Here is a 23036-nt window from a genome sequence, read left to right as displayed (position 1 = left end):
CTTCTTGCAAAGCTCCCCTTCGGTATCACAACCAGGATGTGGATGCTGATGCAGTGGAGAGACCAGGCATTTCCATCCCCACAGGGACCTGTCCCCGGCCCTGCTCTTGCACCCTCCTGGTGCAGCACATATTAGCCGAGGCCTCCCATGGGTCGGGTTCTGCTCAAGGCTGCAGAGACAGTGGTAAGCAACAGAAACAAAACCTGCTCTCCTGGGGCTGAGCTTCCGGGAGACAGACATGAGCAAGATACATGTACATAGGTACTACAACTCTAATGAGTGCTGTGAAGGAAAATCAAGCAGTCTGAGGGCTTAGAGGGAGGAGAAAATTCAGAATTTTAGCTTCTCTTGAACAGTTGAATGCTCTGGCCACACTGGGCCAGCCTTCCCCATAGGCAGGCACTCAGGAGCAGCTGCTGGCTTTGATGGGGTCACGTCAAATAGCTGTTTAATCTGCATTGCATGTTTTAATCAGGCACACCCATTTTACATCCTGTTTATTGTGATGACATTTTGTGCATTTAGCAACAACAGACATAGTATATAAAGTCCATTATGATTATAAAGCTGCTGCGCTTTTATTTCTTGGTATTTTTAGGGCACCACAGAAGCCATGACAGAATTCAAAGAGGCAGGGGAAGGAGTTGTATGTGTTCTGGATGGCAAATACTTACTTTTATCTGCTTGTCAATTTTGTGTCACCCATAAAAGAGATTTCTTCACTTTAAGTGCTTCCAGATAATAGGTATGAAAGATACTTAATTTGAGTCTTCAGAGCAATATGTTGAATGGTATTCGTTATTTTAGAGTCCTAGATAGAAGTGATTTCAAGTGTTTAAAAATAGCCATTTTTAAACTGAACTGTTGGCAAATTAGTAACTTATCTTTGTTTTATTGAATTACTTTCCTGTCTAAGAGTGAAACTCTCATTTTAAATGGCATATTATGCGTTTACAAAGTAAAGAACCAGGGAACATGTGGGCTGTCTTCTATATTTTATTATTGATGTGTGTTCTATTTTTGCTTGATATTTAATAAAATGTTTCACTATATCTTGTGACCCACTAAAAGTGAAAAGATGTATATGAGATTATCAGGCTACATAAAAGTGACTGTAGCCTACCAATGGCTTATAGTTTGGATAATAGGGCCTCTGTGGAGTTTTGGTAAAATAATATTACTGACCGAAAATTAACCTCACACTTGGTAAACAGACTTTGTTTTTATATGGTCATAAACCCATTTAATTGGTATAACAGAATGAACCAGTGATATATTTGGCTCAAGTTTAAATTTCTGAAGTTTCTTCTCAGCAACTGGGTCAGACAGAGCCAAGAGAAGAAACCTGCATCTGTGTGGCTTGAGAGCCTTGCGACGTTCCCCTGTGGCAAAAGTGGCCTTCGGGGTGTTTGCTGATAGTCATTGGTTCGTTCCACGAGCGTTTATTGAGCGCCTGCTGTGAGCCATTCACAGTTCTAGCCATAGATGACCTCATGATCCAAACACCGAAGCACACAGGACAGCAACGCCTGTGTGCTGGGAGACTAAAAGATGCAGCAAAGTCAGCTTTGGTCCTGAAAAAGGATGATTCTGTCGTCCACATTTCAGTTTGGAACCTTCTTGTCCTGTACCTATTAATGGAGTGAATCCATTTTCAGGCGCACATTTTGGCTAAAGACTGGGCTGGCCTGTGTGTCAGAGGCTGGAGTAGTCACCTTTAGGGGAAAGGGACGGTGACGAAGCACTAGGTAAAATTGTGCAGGGCACTGGAAGCTTTTCAAAACCATGAAAACAGATAGCCTCTTCTCAGAGAAAAATATGATTAAATGAGAACATAACCATTTCATTGTGCAGGAGATCGGACCCAAGCTACTAGTGTAGGGAAAGACAAGTAGAAAAGAGTTGAGATTTGAAATCCGAGCAGCTGTGCTTCAAACAAAGCTCTGGTGATGGTTTGGGTTAAAATAGTAATTCCCAAACCCCAGGCCAGTCGACAAAAGCAACCTGAATCTTACCTTAAGAAGCTAACTACTCTGTTAGAATGTACCTTGGTATTTGATTTTAAGCAGGCGTCACAAGAAGCTGACTGACATTTAATAGAGAGGTCGAACAATTTTGAAATATGCTATACTCAAGTTCAGAAAGGAATTAAAGTACGTCGAGTGGCCTCCTGCAGCGAGCCAGATGTGTGTCAGGGAAGAGTATCATGTCCGTGCCTCAAAGGTGGTGTGCTTTTACAAGCTCTTGAGTTACATTTCCATTGAGAGGGCAGAACTGAGTTTTTCAGGTGCTGTTGCTTCAAAGAATTCATAAAACTTTTCCACACATGATTGAATTTCTTTAGAACATCCTTAGAGAGTGAGATGACATCCGAGGGGAGCTGGAATCTCTAAGTTTACTGACCCCTGCTGAGCGGTGACCCAAAGTCTCCTGCAGTTTAACTGAGGTACTTTATCCTCTGCAGACTGGAAGCCCAGGATTGGAAATTTAACACAAGATAAATAATTCAATCTTGGCTTCCACAGGTGCAGGGGGCATAAATAATCCAACTGCAGGTTGCCCAGGCATTCCACCTCATGGTCCTTTTTAGATTCAGTGTCCAGGCAGTCACTTGTAACTGAATATGTCAGAAGATGTCTCCTGCCTGGGACAGGGGGAGGGTGCTGTTTCAGAGCAGTGTGTTCACCTGTCTGCTGGAAAGCTGCCTCCACCCCCTGACTCGTCTGGAGACCCTTTGCTGGCTGGTGTCCCAGGAAATTCGTCTGTCCTCCTGCCCCAGCCCTGAGTACAGAAGCCTTTAGCTGACTCCTCTTCTGGTCAGCCGAAGGAGATTTCTTATGGAGGAGAGACCCAGGCAAACGGACCCTCTAATCGGACACATTTGGGGAAACAGATGCATTTGCTGATGGGCATGAACCTCAGAAACTTTATTCTCTAAGTCAGGAGTTTGAACCTGAGACCATCTGAACACTGGGGAGTGGCTGAAAGTTGGTGTCCTTTTCTGCTTCAACAGCAAGTCTTACGAAGGGCACTGAGAAGTAACAGTCCATTTCCTGGTGACCGAAGGCGAGGACACTACTGCTTCTAATTATGCCTGCATCATATGCACAGCTTTGCACGCGGTAGGAATTTAATACAAGTTTGTTAAATGAGCGAATGAAGGAACATGGGTGCAGTGTGACATTCCATGCTCCCTGACCGCCATCTCGTCTGGCCCCATGCCACTCACAGGGTGTACCTGGACCAGAAGCATCAGCGTCACCTGGGAGCCCGTCACGAATGCAAATTCTCAGGCCCTCTTCCAGGTCAACTGCATCGAAATCTCTGGGGTGGGCCCCCGAGTCTGTGTTTTTAACAGACCCTCTGGGTGATTCTGATGCCTGCTGATGTTTGAGAACCACTGGCCTAGAGTTACTTCAACCAGGGAGGTGACTTAAAAGAATCGTGCATGTATACATTTCCTCCTATTCGTGGGAAGTCACCACAGCTGGTTGCGAGGGAATCTCGTTTTAAATCTCTAAATGCACTTGTTTCTTCTTGACCGTCTCACCCTCACACACACCTTCTCAGTGTCTTCTAGGAAAGCAGAGATGGGGTTGGTGGGGGCATCCTTTTATTTGTTGATTGTCAGAAGGAGGATGAGGTTTACTGAATGCTCAGCCCCTGCCCCAGGACCTCAGGAGCTCTGAGGGAGGCTGGCAAGCAGGGGGTAACTGTCCAGAGTAAAGACTGGCATTTGCTGGGCTGTAGTGGGGCACACAGATGAGCCAACTCTGACCTGGGCTAGGATAGGGTAGGACAGGCTTCCTGCAGGAGGTGGTATCCAGGCCACATCTTATAGCTTGACTAGGGTGGCAGCTGGGTGGAAAGAGGAAATTTTAGGTAGATGAAGAAGCACCCCTTAAAGCACACCCTAGAGAGTACTTTGTTCAGCTTTTAGGGACCCTATTTGTGTATCATTTTAGCTTTTGAAATTGAGGTGTGTATAGTAAAGGGTACAACTCTTAAATTTACAGTTCTGTGAACTTTTAATTATGTCCACACCCTGTAACCACTGCCCCGATCAAAATGTGGAAAATTTCCAACCCCTAGAAGGCTCCCTCATACCCCTTCAGACCAAAACCCCCTACCCCAAAGGAAACTACCATTCTCACCTCCATCTCCATAGGTTAGTTTTGTTGGGGAATTTTTAGACTATAAAATTCTTGCACAACAGTTTTGTCCTATATAGGCAGAGATAGCTAACAGATTAAATTTGGCTCCAGATTGTGTTTTATTTGGCCTGCATAGTTTTGTTTGTTTGTTTGTTTGGTAATTCATTGTTATCATTTATAAATTGGGGGTTTTCACATAAAAATCAAAAGCTCTGACCACACTGAGCTCGCAGCAACACCAGGCTGCGGTTGGGTCTGGCTGTTCCTGGAGATGGGAGCCCCTGCTGCTCCCCCGCGCTCACACTTGGCCAGCTGTGCCTCTGCTACCTGTCCAGCCCTGGTGGACATTTGCGTTTGCAATCCCTGCCTTTAAATCTTGTTTTGCTTCTTGGTTTGGGGCCTCCAGCATGGCTGTGGGTGCTTAATCATTTTCCTTTGTTCATTCACCCACATGTATTGAGCACTGACTGTGAGTCAGGCACGACGCCAGGCTTTGGGAATACACAGTGTTTGCAGGTGGAACGGTGGCACATTGTCCCTCAGCTTGTCACGCAGGTAATGGCAAATGTGGCATCTCACCACTCCCTTGGATGCCACCCAAGCTGGCCTTTTACCAGCCCAAGTCCGCCTTGTCCCTTATAGCTGTCATATGGCACCTGTCACCACTGACTTCTCTCCTCTCCTTCCCCCATCTGACCCTCGTTCTTCCCTCAGCTTTTGCTTGAGTCCCACCTCCTCCAAGAAGCCTTTGCTCACCATCTTCTCTCTCCTGTGATATCTCCCTCCTTTGAACTCCTGCCTAATTCCCACACCAGCACTCTCAATTCTGAATCATTGATTCCTTCATTAAAAAAAAAAAGCCTGTTTCTTAAACTAGATATCAAATGTCCTACAGGCATAGACCTTGCTTTATTTTTCTGACATCATTCCATAATGCCCTGCAGCCTTTGAGATACAGCAGGTGACCAATAAATGCAGGATAAGGGCCCAGAAGCAAAATCAAGCCCCAGAAAAGAGGTTGTAGGTGGCAGCTCTTGGGGAGGTCAGAGAGGAAAGCACTTGGAGCGAGGGGTCAGCCTCCTCCCCGGGACTTGTCCTTGCTGGCAGTTGCTTGCTAGGAACCCTGACTGTCCTTGAGGACCCATCACCCTCACGAGAGGGTGGACACCCTGCAAAGGGGCACAGACACTCCTGCTGCTAGACGGCAGGCAGTCCAGGCAGTGTCATGTGAAGTTGTGTTTGAGGTTCTCCCCTTACAGCTTGACACAGCATCCCTTGGGGTGACAGGAAAAGATGGCTTGTGGCTGGCATGGGAAGGTGTCATTTTGGTGGCCGTTTCCCACCCTTCTCCATTGAGAGCCTGGGGTATCCTGCTTTGCCCCACTCTAAGTTCCCTAGTCAGTGATACAGGTTGCTAAAGGCAAGTCACTTGAAAGTAGCCTCACACCTTGTAACATTACCTCCTTGGAAACTACCTGAGGTTTTGGCAAAGAACCACGACCTTTCTTTAGTAGACATCTGCCCCCATCCCAGCCAGCCAGACCACTGCACTGAAGGTGGGAACAGTAAGCAGAGCCTTTAATTTAATGGTACTTAGCAATTAATTTAATGGTACATTTGCTAAGGTCCTGCCATGTATCATTTGGTATGCTAGGTTCCAGGAACTACTTGGCCTCCTGACAGGAAACATGATAGAATGTCAGGACCTAAGCTAATGCAAGATATGTTTTGCCCAGCCAAGTCATGCACAAGCAATGCAAGAAGCCCATCGGTCATTCACATGTCTGCACCATGTGGCCCAGCGGTGTAGCCTTTCCAGAGCTATGTGATGATGGAGACTGGGCACACAGTGGCTTCTGACTCAGAGCATGCTGAGGGCATCCCTTAAAAATGCACATGCTTAAGGGGCACATGTTTCCTCTCTTTTCCCCCTTATACGTTCCCCTTTCTGTTTCCCCCCCTCTTTCCATGCTTCCCCACCCCTACTTCTATGCCTTTGTGTTTAACTTTGTGTTTTATCTTTTGTGTTTAATATGCCTTTAGCATAACACCAGTTTCCATGTGACAGTGTTGGCTAGATTTCTAGGTGCTGAACTTTCTTACTTGGAGACTTCAGATGTAGACACCGGTATAAAGACACCTACAAGTTTCACCTGAGTCTCAGCCGTGGGCTGGTTAGGGAGTGCGACATTGGGGACTGTGATACAATTGCTGAGGAAAAATCATTATGGGGGAGCCATGTCAATTAAGACATGTTACGTTGCCAACAGAAAACCCCACAGTGGCGTAAACCATGAGCGCTATTATCATCTACTTAACAAGAAGTCTGGAGGCAGGGGCTGGGTTTGGCTTGTGGGCTCAACAGAATCTCTAGGGACCCAGGCTCTTTCCGTCCATCCACCTCACCTCCTCAGGGATGTTTGGTTTTGTTCTCAAGGCCTCCTCTAACAGGTCGGCTGACAAGGGCTCCAGGTATCAGATGCTCACCTTCCAGCAGCCAGAGCAGGAAGTGGGGATGGGCGGTGGGCAACCACAAAGTCTCTGTGTGCCTCTCTCTTATTTGGGAGAGGAAATTTTCGAACCTTATGGTAAAGGAAGTACAGTTCAAATGTGCAGACTGACACATGAACTGACTGACTTTGCATATCTGTGACACTGAGTGAGCTGAGACTCTATTTTCCTGGTTTCCATTCCCACCTCTGTTTCCAGGGTTGATTGGGGGGGCCCTTTCCAATTTATGGATCGTGAAGAACTTTATTTTTTCCTAGTTTCTTCCAGCCCAGAGTTTGCAGTTGGGCTTAATTCTCATCCACTAATGAGTCCAGGCTAAACCGAGAACCTCTGAGTTGCAGCCCCTCCTCCGTGGGACCATTCCCTTCTTCCTGAATGATGCGTCACATCAGCCCGGCCCACGGTGTGTGAGCTGGCACTCTCATGGTTAATGCTAAGTATTGTGCCCATCTGGGTGAGAGTTTGTCTTTTGAAAAATTTGAATCTAGCCCTCCTTTTGCCCTTTCTACCATTGAATCTCAGGAAACTATTTCTCTGCTAAGATGATTTCAGTTTGTACACGGGTCTATCCACACACATGCATGTACGCATCCTCCAGCTCCACACTGCCCTGTTGGGAAAGGGAGGCTGCAATTTCATGGGAGCTGTCTTTTTGATGGATGTCCCTGTGTCCACCCACAGGGGCTGTTACATTCCTGTCTTCCCCACTCGATAATCCGAAAATCTTCTGAGCCAGATTGCCTTGTTATAGGCCTGCAACCCTGGAATGCCACCTAGTTTCTGAGTTTCAATCCCCAGAGCCCCTGCTGGCTAGCATTTGTAGGAGCCTGTGGGTTTGAGACTGATAAGTCAGAGAGGTATTGAAGGGCTGTTCCAAGTGTGCCGGAAAAGATACAGTCCTCCCGCCGGAGGGCAGCTGGACCCGAGAGCTGGTGCAAATGGTGCACTGGTGTGGGGAGCACAACGGGGTTCCACGGTCCCGCTTCAGCCAGCCTCGGTGTTCCCCTTTCATCCACTCCCAGATGCATTTTGCTTTTTTATGGCTCCTCATCGTTCATTTCCCTCTGAAATGTGCTCCGAAATGTGCCCGACTCTTCTCTTTGTTTTTCAACCTCTGCTGGCAAAAATGACAAAACAAAGAGCAGATTTTACATGGTGGCAAGTTGTCCTTAAGTGGTAATAGTCATCCTCACACCCAGTGGAAGATTTTACATTAGAATCCAACACTTATGTTTAATGCCTTTTAAACTGACAGCATGTGTAGTTTATGATTGGTGGTATAATTGGAAGGATTAGTCATACTTTCAGCTTGGATTTCGGGAACCTTCTAGAAGAGCTGCTGTCAGGAGTTGAGGGCTAGTCAGCCTTCCAGGCTGAACACAGAGGTCTCAGCGGGAGAGTTCTGGATCCAGGTTGCCTGCGTTGGAGCCCGCTCCCACTCCTTCCTCGCTGTGTGCTCTTTGGACAAGTTATTTAACATCTCTGCACTTCACCTTTTTCACCTGTAACGTGGAAAACTAGTAACACATCCTGCATGTGGTTGTTAGGAGGGGTCAGTAGTTAACACTGAAGTGTTTAAAATTGTACTTGGCAGTTAGTTAGCACTTTCTAAGTGTTGGTTAAATTAATAGATCTTACAACCAGTTAGTCAGCACTTTCTAAGTGTTTGTTAAATTAATAGATCTTACAACGTTGAGTTTTTTTCTGTTGGCTTCCTACTTTTTTAATTGAAAATTTTATTGAGAAAATTGTACATTCACATGAAATTATAAGAAATAATACAGAGAAATCCCACTGTATGTTTGCACAAACAGTACAATCCGACAACCAGAATATTGACATTATACAGTCCACCCTTCTTATTCCCATTTCTCCAGCTTTACTGGTACTCCATTGTGTGTGTGTGTATTTAGTCGTATATAGTTTTAACACGTGGAGGGTCCTGCTTCCACCACTACAGCCAAGATGCTGAGCAGTGGCATCATCACTATGCCCTTTTATAATCACACCCCCTCCCCACCCCTACCCCCTGGCAGTAACTAATATGTTCTCCATTTCTAAAATTTTATCATTTCATAAGTATTATACAAATGGAATCATACACTAGGTGACCTTCTGGCATTTGCTTTTTTTTTAGAATTTTACTTGTTTAAAAATTATTTGAGAAGTTGTAGGTTTATAGAAAAATCATGCCCAAAGCACAGAGTTCCCATAAATCCCCACTCTCGCACAGATTTCCCTATTATTAACACTTTGCATTAGTGTGTCACTTTTGTTACAATTGATGAGACATATTATTATAATTTTACCATTAACTGTAGTCCATAGTTTACATTAGGATTCACTGTGCTATAAAATTCTATGGGTTTTAAATATTTTTATTCTGGTAAGACATATACAACATAAAATTCCCCATTTTAACCACTTACAAATACACAATTTGGTGGTGTTAGTTACATTCGCAATGTTGTGCTACCATCACCACCATCCATTACCAAAACCCTTCCATCATCCCAGACAGAAACTCTGTACCAATTCAGAGTTACTTCCCCATTCACTACCCTGATTTGGCCCCTGGTAACATGTATTCCAGTTTCTGAGTCTACAAATTTTCATATTCTAATTATTTCTTATAAGTAAAATCATAGAATATTCTTTTGTTTTTGGCTTTCTTCACTCAGCATAATTTCCTGGAGATTCATCCAAGTTGTTGAGTGTATCAGTATTTTGTTTTCTTGCTGTGGAGCATTCCATGGTATGTGTGTATGACAGTTTGTCTAACCACTCACCTGCTGAAGGACATCTGGGCTATGAACATTTGCTTCCAGGCTTTTGTGTGAACCTAAGTTTTCATTTCTCTGGGATAAAGGCCCAAGTGTGGACCTGCTGAGTCACATGGTAATTGCATGTTTAGGTTTACTACTTAGATAAATAAGAAGTAATATTTTGTTACTTAAATTTGCACCTCCCAACAATAAATTTATGTTCTACTCTTTGCAAAGAAATAAGGATCGCATTAACATTTATTAAATAAATTAAAATAGACTACTGACTTTTACCATGTGTCTGGGACTGTGGAAGGGATAGGGGAGGGAGACGATTCAAATGGTACATGATCATTCTTGTCTTTAAGAAATGTCTAATCTTGGGAATTGAGTAGTTGGAAATAATTGCCAACAAACTGGGTGTAGCCAGATTGTAGAAGGCTTGAAAAAGCCAATGGACGGCTGGGTGGGAGGTGGGGATGGAGAGAGAGTGGAGGTTTGGGAGAAGACTGACAGTACCTGAGACTGGGAATTTCATGGTCTTTGAATTTGAGCAAAATTTGAAAATGTTTGATTTGAAGAAAAGCCATTGATTTTGCATGGGGTATGTGGTTTTGGTCAAAGATAAGAATCACTGTGAAATCATAAATTCTTGTAAGAAGAGAACAGAAGCATGGCATTACTGGCAAATGGTCGGGTTCCACTGTTTCCCCGTTGGCCAGGTCACACACGGGCTTTCCCAGGCTCTGTCCGGATGCCACTCCGCCCTCTGGAGACGGTCAGTTTGACGTAGCGTGGTGATAACTCACCTAGCACGTTGGGCACCGGGAGCAGGTATTTTTTCATATCTCTATCCCCTGAATGACAAAATTGTTTTCAGTAAAAATCATGTAATCGGCAATCATTACTTCATTGAGCAACTGATCCCCAAGTGGAGCTTGAACTAATGCCTGGGCTGTGAGCTGTGTCAGTCAGAAACGTGGGCTTGTTCTGGTCTCTCCTGGGCTGAAAGGTTGGGGAATTTTAGGAGCTGTGTATCTGAAGGGGAGACTTCAGAAACGAAGAGATTCTCCTCTGCTGGAGAGAGGAGATTCTGCAGCTGTTTCTCCTAGTCACAGTGGCTCAGTTGTGGCAGTTCAGGCCCTTCAAAACCACTGACTCCCTCTTTCTCTGTCTTGAACTGCCGCCTCCTCAGACTGAAAATTGCCAAGGAATGTGGTCTAGGCCTTTTGTTGGCTTTCGGGAGCCTTTTATAGCCTGTAAAAAGGAATTCTTGGTATTCTTATCATGTATAAAAGATCAAGCTATTCTTATGCATGACACAAATAGGTTTAAGTGGCTCAGGAGACTCTGGAATGACTACTTTACATTGCAATTTTATGTTGTAAAATGAATCTGAGACACTTTAAAGGGCTAAAGAGAATTCTTAATTTTATGTAGCTTAATCTGCCAAGTGATAAGGTTTTCTTTTCCTTTACTTTTAAGGGATGTCTGTTTAGTGACTGCTCATTGGGAGTATTGGGACACAAGCACATATTTTGTTGTTAAAAAAAATGGAAAGCATAGATTACAAATTTATCCTAGAAAAGCCTCTGATGTAAATAATCTCAGATGTAGATTTTTGAATGTAAATGGAGCTTAAGATTTTATTTTTCCTAACTTGATGTTCCAGAATGTTTTATATTTTTACAATTTTAGCTGCATAGCCAATTCATTTCAACTGGAAAATACTTCAGAAAACACATAGCTTAATCAACGTCAAGCTAAAATACATTATCTATCATCTGTCTGCCTGTCTATCAGTCTATTTTTCCTGGCCCTATTCCCATTTTGCCAATTTATTTCTTAGAGAAACGTAAACTTTTTAGAAAACAGAATGCATGTTGTTAAAGGCAAACGTGATAGATCTGAAGTGTTGTAAACACAATGTGCAACTGCACAGGACTGCATTCTTGGAAGGGCCCTGGGCTGGGTTTAATGCTCTGTTGTCACCGCTTTGAAATTCTTTAACAATTTTTGAACAAGGGGCCCCCTATTTTCATTTTACACTGGGCCGCACAGATTATGTAATTGGTCCTGTGCATAGTCTACTTGATAATTCAGCTCAGACCAATTTTGGGCTTTTGAATTTCCAGCCTAATCTCAATTAAATCTCAATTAAACATCAGCTTTTTTTTTTTTTTTTTTTCCTGTGCATAAATTTGTGAGGACCAGCCTAATGAACTTTTATTTAGATACAATCTTTTCAACTATTTTCCAGGTTCTAAGTATTGGGGCATTTTAATTTTGTTGCTGATAATTTACTAGTCTATTTTTGCTAGAAACAGTAAGTGAACTGAAACTCGTTTCACAAATTATTAATAGTGGCTGTTGTCAGGGGCTGGGATTTCAGAGGACTCTCACTTTCTAAGTTTTATAGCTCTGAATTGGCGTTTTTACAACAAGCAGGAATCATTTTTATAATTTGGGGTGGGGGGACAAGAATGATGGGGAAAAGAACCTCTTCATTTCATATAGCTTTAAAGAGAAGAGTACCTCCTTTTGACTGTGCAGCCTTTGCAGAGTTGGGGATCTGAGGTTCCCCTCCAGCAGGGGAATCCCAGAAATGTTAGTAAAGTTCAAGAAATGGCTTGGAAAATTCAAGAGTCAGAAACTAGAATACAGATTACCAGGGGCTGGTGTGGGAAGGGAAGGGGCAGCTAATGCTTCAATTGTACAGAGTTTCTATTTGGGGTGATGGAGAAGTTATGTTTGTGGATGGTAGTGATGGCAGCACAACATTGTGAAGGTAATTAACACTGAATTATATATTTGAATGTGGCTAAAAGGGTAAATTTTAGGTTGTATATATGATACAAGGATAAAAATTAAAAGAAACTCATAGGATTGTACAACACAGTGGACCCTAATGTAAATTATGTATTATAGTTAGTAATACAATTATAATAATATTCTTTCTCAGTTGTAACAAATGTACCACCCTAATGCCAGGTGTTAATGAGGGGCAGGGGAAGGGTATATGGGAACTCTGAATTTTCTGTATGATTTTTCTGTAAACCTATAACTTCTCTAATAAAAAAAATTAAATAGAAAGAAAGAAAGAAATGGCTTGGAGCAAGTGTGGCCATGGGTGGGCAGAACTATTTCTAGCAGAAATGGTCAGTGGGTATTAGTAGATGTTGGGATAATCCGCTCTGGCATCCACTTTTACATGAAACATGGTTGAATTTTATTTCAAGCCCTTGGCTATCATTCGCAGTTGGTTTATTTGTTTTTAAATACTCCCCTCACCCCTCAACAGAAGGTCAGCAGTGCGTTGCTCTGGGCCAGAGCTCCAGCTCATCTTTGAACAGAACAGAACGGTCCTTCTGGTGCAGAGTCAGGTTCACATATAAGATAAGCAGCTTCAGACGCTAAACCCTTGTTAACATCTCATCCCCACTGTCCACTGCGGCACCACTAATGCCCTCCCGCTGGTTGTGAAATGGCTAGGATTTAAATGCTGGGATGGAGAGTAAGAGAACCAGGGGATGACCCTGGCATTTTTCTGCTGGACACTTGACTCCCTTAGGGCAACACCAAGGGGTGCTGGGAGCCCCTGAGCAGACGGCACAGGCTCATGCTGCTGGCTCTGCCCTGGCCCCTCTGCTGCAGGGAGGTTCTGCCCTGATGCCTGTGGTCATCTCTTATCTTTCTGTCTGTGCTCCCTGTGGGCAGGCATGTTTTAGCCAAAGATCCTGGAAAATCTTAAAAATGATTTTTTTTAAATTCATTTTTTTTTTTAGAAATATTCATATACCATATAATCATCCATGGTGTACAATCAACTGTTCACAGTACCATCTTATAGTTGTGCATTCATCACCCCAATCTACTTTTGAACATTAAAAATGATTTTTAAAGATAAATTTCAAAAATTATAAGACTCTAAGTAGAACAAAATCAAAGTAAAAATCCATTTGAGTTGAAGAGAATGTAATTTTAGATCCACTGGTCCAGTTCAATGTTTTAATCTATGACCTGGGAGCTCCAGGGGCTCCTGTGAGGGGGAGGGGTTGGGGGTGGGGTGGGGTGAGAAGGGGCTCCTCTCCCAGACCCTCTTCCATCACATCAGCTTTGCGTTTTAGGCTCCACCTAGTATTTCATATGAAGAATGAGCTCATTGCCACAAAACAATTAGTGTGAAAACCACGGAATCAGACAGATCTCTTGCCACAGTATTTAACCCTTAGCATCTGAGATCTCTTTATCTCTAACATTCATGCTGATGAGTGAAAACAGATACTGAATTATGACTGTACTGAACATTTTGCTTTGTATCTGAGGTGGGTTTTTAGCACAGCAGGGTGGCAGTCATGCTGAGCAGGATATTTGTCAATATTTGCACAATATTCTGGAAATGTGGTCAAGGGTCCAAATTTCGACGGCAATGAAACAGATGCTTCTAGAACGCATACTATGTGCTTGGTCCTGTTCTAAGCACTTCACATGTGCTAACTCACTTAATCCCTACAACAACCCCATGAGGTAGCTATTATTATCATCCCCATTTTATTGGGCCTCGAGTGCTAAGTTTATAGAACAGCTGCCTGCTAGGGCCTGACTCACAGGCCACATAAGAGGGCTGAGTTCCCACCTTCAGTTATCTCCTCCCAGCCACATCCCCAGCCCCCCACCTTAGCCCTCCTCCCCAACAGAGAGAGGACTGAGCAGGGAGAGAGATGCTTCTCTTTGGGGTTTTCTTTAAGAGAGGCTGGTCCCTTCCTCCCTCTTTGGGGGACAAGAGCTGGGGCTTCCATTTCCCAGAGTCTCTTGTGAAGACGGGAACCCACAGGAGAGACCCGTCATTTGGCTTCCTCAGGACCTGCTACCTGCTGTGAGCTCCTGGCACAGGAGAGGGGGAAGTGGGGAGAGATAGCTTGGTGGGGTCCCCCGTGAGCCCTGGGCCCGAGAATTGTGGAGGAGGGCAGGGGACACGGGGCCGCGGCCTGCTGGGACTGCTGTTGCTTGGGCAACAAGGAGGCTCCTACGTGAAGACGGTTAGGACTCATGCCCTGGAGAGGGCCCCCAGGTCTCGCAGATCCTCTAGAGGAGTGGCTGGAGGAGGCTCTCAACAGGGACACTCAGCCCAAAGACGGAGGACGAGGGTGGCAGACATGGTCCGCCAGGGGGAGGACCAGAAGCCGCCGGCAGCTAAGGAGACATTGGCCTTTGCCCTCTGGCCGCCCCTACAGTAGCGAGGGGAAGAGGTTAGGAGAGGAGGAGAGGTGGGAAAGAAGGACCCACCCATGTCTCACTCCAGCTGCCACGGGGACAGCTCTTGCCTCACTTGGGAGGAGGGGAGAAGAGTTTAGAATGAACTGGACTTAGTCTTAGAAATCTAAACAGGAAGTGACTGAAAAGTCAAGGAATTGGGTCAAAATGGCCTTAAGGAAACTCCCACCAATGGGAAAGGAGGGGAAGGTTTGACACAGCCTGGATGAGTGTAGTCATGTGTAAAATGAAAGAATTCTATGTTTCTATCCAGTGAACTGAGACTCTTCCATGAACCAATCCCTTTACTTGTCAGCCTGGCCTGGAGAATCATTCATTCATTCATTCCACAACACTTAGTGAACACCACCTGCATACTAAGCTGTATACGAGGGGCAAAAGCTGTACAAACTCTCTCTTCCTATCTACTGAATTTCTAGACATGGATAATATCTTTTGCTTTTCTGTCCCCCACCTCTGTGTATCACTGTTACTCATTGAGGATTGTGAGCTAATGTATTGTTGTGTTGCTGGTCCAGAGTGGGAATAAAAATTCCCACCCCAGAGAAAGTTTTGGAATTGTTTCAGATACAAGAATCATACTAACATTGGCAATAGAAACGTCACAAGATGTGATAGCATCAAGTGTGTAAATGGCATTTTCTTTTTCTTTTTTTCCCCAGTTGACTTGTCATGTATTTTCATTAAAATCAAGCTTTGTGTTATTTTGCACTATTCTTCCTGCAGGGAATGTTGCAGTAGACCAAACAAGATTCGGTCACAGTCAATTAATTGTATGACTTTGGGTAAGTTACCTGCCAGCCCTGGCCCTCGTTTTCATCATCCCTAAGATAGTGGGTTTGTGTGTAGTAACAGTAACAGTAATAGATATAGCATTAATACCAGCAATGTTAGTAGTAACAGTAATAGTCACAGTATTAGTAGTAGGAGTAAGAGCAGTTAACAGTAGCAGCATTATTAGTAGTGATAGTAGTAGTAACACTAGCAGTAATAGTAGTAGTAACAGCAGCAGCAGCACTAGTAGTAATAACAGTAGTAGTGGTCATTGTAGTAGTGATAGTAATAGTAGAAGTAATCGTGAACAGAGATGAATCCTTTGGAACTAGCTAAAAGCTACTGTAATTTAGGAGCTACTGTACCAGTCCAAGTGTAACATGAGATGGCTTTCTAGAATTTAATTGTCTTTATTGATTGATGCTAATGAAAACTGTTCTAGAGACTCCAATAATTACTCCTCTATTATTTTACAGATGCATACTTTATCACCTAGACTCAACCGTATAATTGTTTCATTGAAACTGTATTTGCCTTTTCTGTAATTCCCCAGCACATTTTGTACTCTCTATAGGGTTTCCTCTTACATAATCCTCATTTGGCTTCCTTATTTTAATGTCTCTTCCTTCCTCTTTGCTTGACTCAGTTTCTCTCAGTTTACCTTTTGTAATGCTTCTTTTGTTCTGCCCACTGTCTCAATTTTTAGTGTCTCTCCTTTCTTCCCGGGTCTTTGGAGTTTCAGTGTGAGTGGGACTCACAGGAGGGAAGTAGTTTGCGTGGAGGCTGGAATAGCAGGGCAGATGCGGAGCAGTGGATGTGCACTTAGCCCTGGAGAGAGCCCTGGACAAGGAGTCAGAGCACTCAGATTCCAGGCCAGGCTGGACCGAAACCTGCTATGCAGTCCTAAGCAAGTCTCTGGCACCGAGTAATGCACAGTACGTTCAGCTAGTGTTATAACTGTTGCTGTTAATCAGTTAACCTTTATGGACCTCAGTTTCCCTCCCTGTTAATTGAGGGACTTGGCTCAGATGATATCCTGAATACTCTCCAACTCTTATTTTAGATGCAGTAAGATTAGATTAGATTATAACCCTGACTAGTGTAAATCATCAGGGGACAAAGACTATCCCTTAAACTTCTCTGAATTCCTTATAATATTTTGCATGCCGAGGGGACTGAGTACTTATTTAATATTTTAGTACTGTAGTCTGAGCAAGGGAGGAGAAAAGGCTCAAAGGGACATTATTGGGACATGAAAAATTGGAATATAGCCTATAACCTTTTTATCGTATTAAATTTCTTGAACTTGATAACTGCACTTAAGATGGTTACATAAGTGAATATCCTTGTTCCTAAGAAATATACATGGCAGTATCAGGTGTTCAAGGAGTATGATGTATACAGCTGACACTCAGGTATTCAGAAAATGGATTGATAGAGAGATAGATATGGCAAATATGGCAAAGTGTTAAAATTGGTGGATCTGGGCATCTGAGGGTGGGGTAGGAGTGTATTGGAATTCTCTTTATGGGGTTTGTATTATTTTTGCAACTGTCCTGTAACTTTGAAAGTATTTCCAAATAAAAAGTTTTTTAAAAAGATGTACTGATTTACATTCTCATTGACAGAATAGCAAGGTGTTTGTTTTTCCACTCTCACCAACACTGAATGTCAGCACTCCAGTTTTCCTAGTCCAGAGAGTGAAAACTGTGATGTCATTTTCCACATGCATTCCTCCCCATCCTGGCGAGGTTGAGCCTCCTTCCACAGGGGTTTGGCCTCTTGTATTTCTCCTTCTGTTAATTGATATTCATAGTTTTTGCTTTTTAAAAAATGTGGTTGTATTTTTCTTATTGATTTGAGTAAGTTTTTTTTTATGTATTATAGCTATCAACTCCATGTTATAGATGTTATAAATATTTTGTCCTAGGTATTTGCTTTTAATTTTATGAATGGGTTTTGTTTTGTTTTTGTCTCATGAGTATATATGCTTGTAGTTATTTAATGATTTTTTTGTTGAAATTGATATAACATAAAGTTAGCCATTTTAAAGTAAATGATTCAGTGACATTTAGTATATTCAGTATGTTGTGCAAGCGTCACTTCTATCTAGTCCCGAAACACTTTCATCACCTCAACCCTTTCAGACTCTATGGATTTACCTATTCTGGATATTTTGTGTAAAAGGAGCCAAAGACTATGGGACCTTTTTGTGTCTGGCTTATTTCGTTTAGCATATTGTTTTTGAGGTTCAACCATATGGTGGCAAATGTTAGTACTTTGTTCCTTTTTATGGCTAAATAATATTCCATTTTATGTTTAGATCACAAATTGTTTACCCATTCATCTGCTGAGGGACATTTGGGCTGTATCTGTGTGTAGTGTTTAGTTTTTTTGTTTTCCTTCAGTCATGCAGAAGTTTTAAACACGTATGAATTAAAATCTGTCCGTCTTTTTCTTTATGGCTTCTGAGTTTTGTGGCTTGCTTAGGAAGGCCTTTCCTATCCCAGCTTAGAAACAGTTTCTTTATAGTTTCTATAATCACTCCTATGTGTATATATATTTTTAAAGTTAGAGCTTTCATCCAGCTCTAACTCTGTAGCTTTTTCACTTGTAAATGAAGGTTATAACATGTACCTCCTGGGGTTGCTGAACGGGTATAATGAGGAAGCGTGTGTAAAGGGTCTTCCCTCCCCACCGTCCCGCCTCTTTCCCTGTCATTGCCTCGATGAGTCAATGTCCTTCATTGCCAAGCGGTCAAGGCTGTTACTTTGTTGCCGAGGCACGTGAGCACACGTATCTGACATCCTGCGTCCGCCGGCCACCAGCAAGTCTCCAGCTGCTTCCTGGGGGTGGCAGGACCTCGCCCACCGCAGCTCCTGCCCCTCTGGAAGTGTAAAACCCTCCCTGGATCTGCAGTCTCGGTCCGCAGTCTGCAGCACGACCTCCGGACTCTAACATGTCTCAGGCCAAAAGCCTTGGTGTCATCTTGGATTCTTATCTTTTCCTCCCTCCCCACATCCAAGTCATCGACAGATCCTATAAGAACACCTTCGGGTCTCAGCCACCTCTCACCGTCTCCGCTGCTACCTCTGGGCTGAGCGGCGGCGGCTCCCGCCGGCTTTGCTGTGGTGCCTGGGCCTGCAGCCTGCTCCTCACACAGCAGCCAGAGCAGCCTTCTAAAGGCAAGTCCCACAACTTCCTTCCCCTGCTCAAAACCCTCCAGTTGCTCCTCACGTTACTCAGAATAGAATTCAGGGACCTCGGCACGACCCCCGTGACCCTCCATGCCCTGGGCCTCTGTCACCCCACTTCATGCCTGCCATGCTGCCGGACCCCCCACTCCGGATCTCGCCTTCCTCAGGCATCCCAGGGCCTTGCTCCTCGTTCTGGAACCCCCTCTCTCCAGCCCTGCATGGTTCACTCCCTCACTCCATGTGGGCATAACCATCACTGCATTGAGACGCCTTCCCTCGCCTCTGTCTAAGCATCCCTCCAGCCCCACCATTCTGTCCCCTTCTTCTTTAGGTTTTCTCTTACCTCTTATCACCATATTGGAATGCAACCTTCATGAGAAGAGAGCTGTTTTCCCCCTGCGGAATGAATCTCCAGCGCCTGGAGCGGTGTCCGACCCATAGGAGTCCCTTGACTGTTGAATGAAGGTACAAACGTCAGGCCTGGCCTCTTTCTGAAGACGGCTGGAGCTTGCTGTTAGGACCCTGGCTGCTGTTGTGGGTTGAACTGTGTCCCCCCAAAAGACCTGTTCAAGCCCTACCCCCTGGTCAGGTGAATGTGACCCTATTTGGAAACAGGGTCTTTGAAAATGCAACTAGTTAAGATGAGGCCAAACTGGAGCAGAGTGGGCCCTAAGTCCAGGATGACCCGTGTCCTTTTGGAAGAGGGAAATTTAGGCACAGGAACAGCAGACACAGGGGAGAATGTCACGTGATGACTGAGGCCGAGCTGGGACTGCTGCAGCGGCAAGCCAGGAAGCACCAAGGATGGCCGGCACACGCCAGCAGCCAGAACAGGCCAAGAAGTCTCCCCTGCAGACTTCAGAGGGGGTGCAGCACCCCGCCCTCCAGCACTTGAATTGTAGACTTCTAGCCTCTAGCGCCGTGAGCCAATAAATTTCTGTTATTTTAAGCTGTCCAGTTTGTGGTCCTTCATTAGAACAGCCCCAGGAAACTTAAGACAGCTACGTTCTCAGTGGGTCAGCCTTGGAGCAGGCAGTGTAGACAGTTGCTCGTGTTCATGCCGTTTCCGTGGGCGCCGGTGAGTTCTGCACTGGCAGGAGAGGCTGGAGAGCGCGTCTGTCTGTGTGTGGGTCTGCCCCAGCACAGTCCTCTGGGCAGTAAATCATCACTGTGTGGACAGTGGCTTTTCACATGACTAAAGGGCACATCAGCAAGCTCTTCAGCAGCCTCCCTAATTGGTGTTATCTTCAAAACAACCTGTGGATTCCGACTCGGGGTTTTGCTTGTGAAAGAAAGCGTGTCTCTGCTTCTCATGAAACATCTGAATGGAGCCAGGTTATTTTGTTCTCCCTGCACCTTCTTGTTTCACCAAGCTATAAAACGAAGGCCTAAAAATAGGTGAGAGGAGCAGATAAAGGCAATTTATGTGCATGGCTCCCCTCCCCACTGTCACCTGCAAGCCAAGCCTGGGAGAGTGGAGCCGCGCCTGGGGGAAATGTGTCTGCCGAGGCCTCAGTGATGGAATGAGGTGTGGTGGGGGCCCCAGGGCTTTGTCTCCTCTCCCACTGGAGGGCAGACACAAGGCCCCCTCCTCACGAATCAACTCCACACTCTGACCTCTCCTTTTGATTATTTTATTTATTTATTTTTTTTAGGGTGGGTGAGCCACACAGTTAATTGTATTAGAAGTAATTGTTTCTTTTGATGACAGTGTATTCTTTGTAGAACTTCCTGGCTAACTCTTAGTTGGTATCAGTGTCTAATTATGTATGTTAGGTGATTTGTACAAAGATTGGTAGAAAGATGCTTATTTCAAGCACAAGAGCAGGCGTTTTTAAAACTAAATTTTAATTACCCAAGTAATCCATGAATATGGTCTCCTTTAAAATATTAAAACATTTCATATACGGCTAAAATCTCTTTTTTAACCACCATTTCCAATCTCAGACTCTGCCTCAGAGTTTGTCATTCTTATCAGTTTGTTTGTTATCCTTCCAGTTGTGCCCCAGAGAATCCAGGAGCACAGGGTGATGATGCTATTATGCTTCTACTGTTATTAATAAAGGGGACTCAGGGATTACCCAGGGGGCCACAAGGACCTGGCTCAGGTCCTCCTCCCAGAGATCCTACGGGATAGGAGGTGGATACCATTGTAGCCCAGCTTTTTTGAGATATATTCACATACCATAAAGTTCACTCCTTTAAACTGTACAATTCTGTGGTTTTAGTGTAGATCATACATCTATCGCCATGATCAAACTCCTAAACATTTTCATCACCCCAAAAAGAAACCCTGTGCAGTTAGCAGGCAGCCCCCTTCTCTCCCCCAGCCCCTGGTAACCACTTTCTGTCTCTGTGGATTTGACTATTATGGATATTTTCTATAAAGGAATCATATTTTGCACTTGCTTGTTTCACTTAGCATAATGCTTTTAAGGTTCATCCGTATTGTATCTTGTATCAGTACTTTATTCCTTTTTTGTGGCCAAATAATATTCCATTGTATGGATACACCACATTTTGTTTATCTGTTCATCAGTGCATGAGTATTTGGGTTGTTTCCTCTTTTTGGCTTTTGCGAATAATGCTGCAATGAACATTTATATATAAGCTTTTGTGTGGACACAAAAATATGGAATTGCTGGGTCATTTAGTATCTCTGTGTTTAATACTTTGAGCAACTGCACCATTTTACAACCCATCAGCATTGATTGGGGGCTCTAACTTCTCCATATCCTTGGAATAGTTACATTGTCTGTCTTTTTTATTTCAGCCATCCTAGGAGGTGTGAAGTGGTATCTTGTGGTGGTTTTGATTTGCATTTCCTTAATGGCTAGTGATGTTTGAGCATCTTTTCATGTGCTTATTGCTCCTTTGCAATATTCTTTGGAGAAATGTCTGTTTAAATCCTTTGCTTATTTTTAAATGGGGTCATTTGCCTTTTTATTGCTGAGTTTGTTACTCTCATTTTACAGATGAACATGCCTGTCCTTTAACGGTGGAAAGGGAAAGCAGATTGTGTCTCAATTCATATGAAATTCATATGAAATTTCCCCAGTGTTGGGAATGAGTTTTACTTTGATTGTGGCCTATCTCGTCTTCCATGTCTAAATAGTAGTAGTAGCCACTAATGAGCATCCTGTATATCCCAGGCACGTTGTATAAACTCTACTCTTTTAAACAACTCTGCAGAAATTGATGCTCAGAAAGACTCAATTACTAGACCAAAGTTGCACAGTAAGAGGCTGAGCCAGGATCCAAACCAGGTTTGCTGATCCAAAGCCTGTGTTCTTTCCCCTACTCAGCTAACCACTCTGCAAAAACAGACAAAATCCATCTTCTACTGTTTGTGCAAAATTGGGTTGTCCCTGTGGCAGAGCTAAAAATATGGTACTGGGACTTCAAAGACGTGGCGTTTGTGAATGGGCCACCCCAGGGCTACGTGTAAAACATCTGCTCCCACAGGCTGCAAGCTGCTCAAGTTGAACTTGCTCAAGTTGGGAAGCTGTAGAATTGAAGAGACTTTACATGAATTGCACTTCATTGTTGAATAAGGGATTGTAAAGGTATTTCCAGAGAGGCCTTGTCATTTTTACCTGTTGCTCTTGAAGACTGCTCAATCAGGATTTTCTCATTCTGCTTCTGGAGGTAAAAGAGAATCCCTGGATAGTTGAATCACTTTAGATTTTAGAGTGGAGAAAAAGGGCCAGTTATTTACACTTCCCAACGTTCTTCCACTGAATCTTTGGCTTCTCCTCCCAAAGGCTGCGTTAAAAGCCTAGTAACGTCCCTGCTACTGCTGGTGTGCTGGATCAGATCGTTGCTCGGCCAGGGCTTGGGCACCTCGAGACCTAGAGAGGAACATTCTCTCTCTGTGCTCAAAGAAAATATTGTTGCTGCGTGTCAATCATCTGAGGAGTGAGAGCAGCAAGCGAGGAAGGCAAGATAACCATTATCACCTGAAAACATATATTGGGCACTGACTCTGCGTGCACCCAGCTTACCGAGGCATTGCCAGCAGCCTTGGCTCCGACGGGCCCACGTCTCCCCCAGGACCTTGGCCTCTCGGATCCTGACTGGGCACCTAGCGTGTGCTCCGTGTGCAGGGATCGGGCCCAGTGTCTGTCCTCAAGAGATTTGAAGTCTTTTGGTGGGAGAAACATGTGCAGACCACTGAGTTACTGCAAGGCAGACTGTGATAAATGCTGTTCCTGAGCTGCTCTGTAAACTTGGGCTTACCGGTCTCCCCAGCAGAATAATCTTCCTTACTCTCTTTAAATCACCGGGGTGTCTTGGGAATAAACTAAACGAAGAATGTGCCAGACCTTAATGTATCAGTAACTCACATTTTGGGGTCAGAG

At 44.2% G+C, this 23036-nt stretch overlaps 1 protein-coding gene across 1 annotated transcript in view; it reads left to right on the top strand.

Annotated features, from left to right (window-relative positions):
- RBM20 (RNA binding motif protein 20) overlaps positions 1 to 23036 on the top strand; it is a 188866-nt gene that overhangs the window by 43210 nt on the left and 122620 nt on the right. The gene's annotated exons all lie outside the window — the stretch shown is intronic.

This window comes from Choloepus didactylus, chromosome 15, assembly GCF_015220235.1.
Source record: "Choloepus didactylus isolate mChoDid1 chromosome 15, mChoDid1.pri, whole genome shotgun sequence".
Lineage (NCBI taxonomy): Eukaryota > Metazoa > Chordata > Mammalia > Pilosa > Megalonychidae > Choloepus > Choloepus didactylus.
This window is presented reverse-complemented; position numbering and strand designations above follow the sequence as displayed.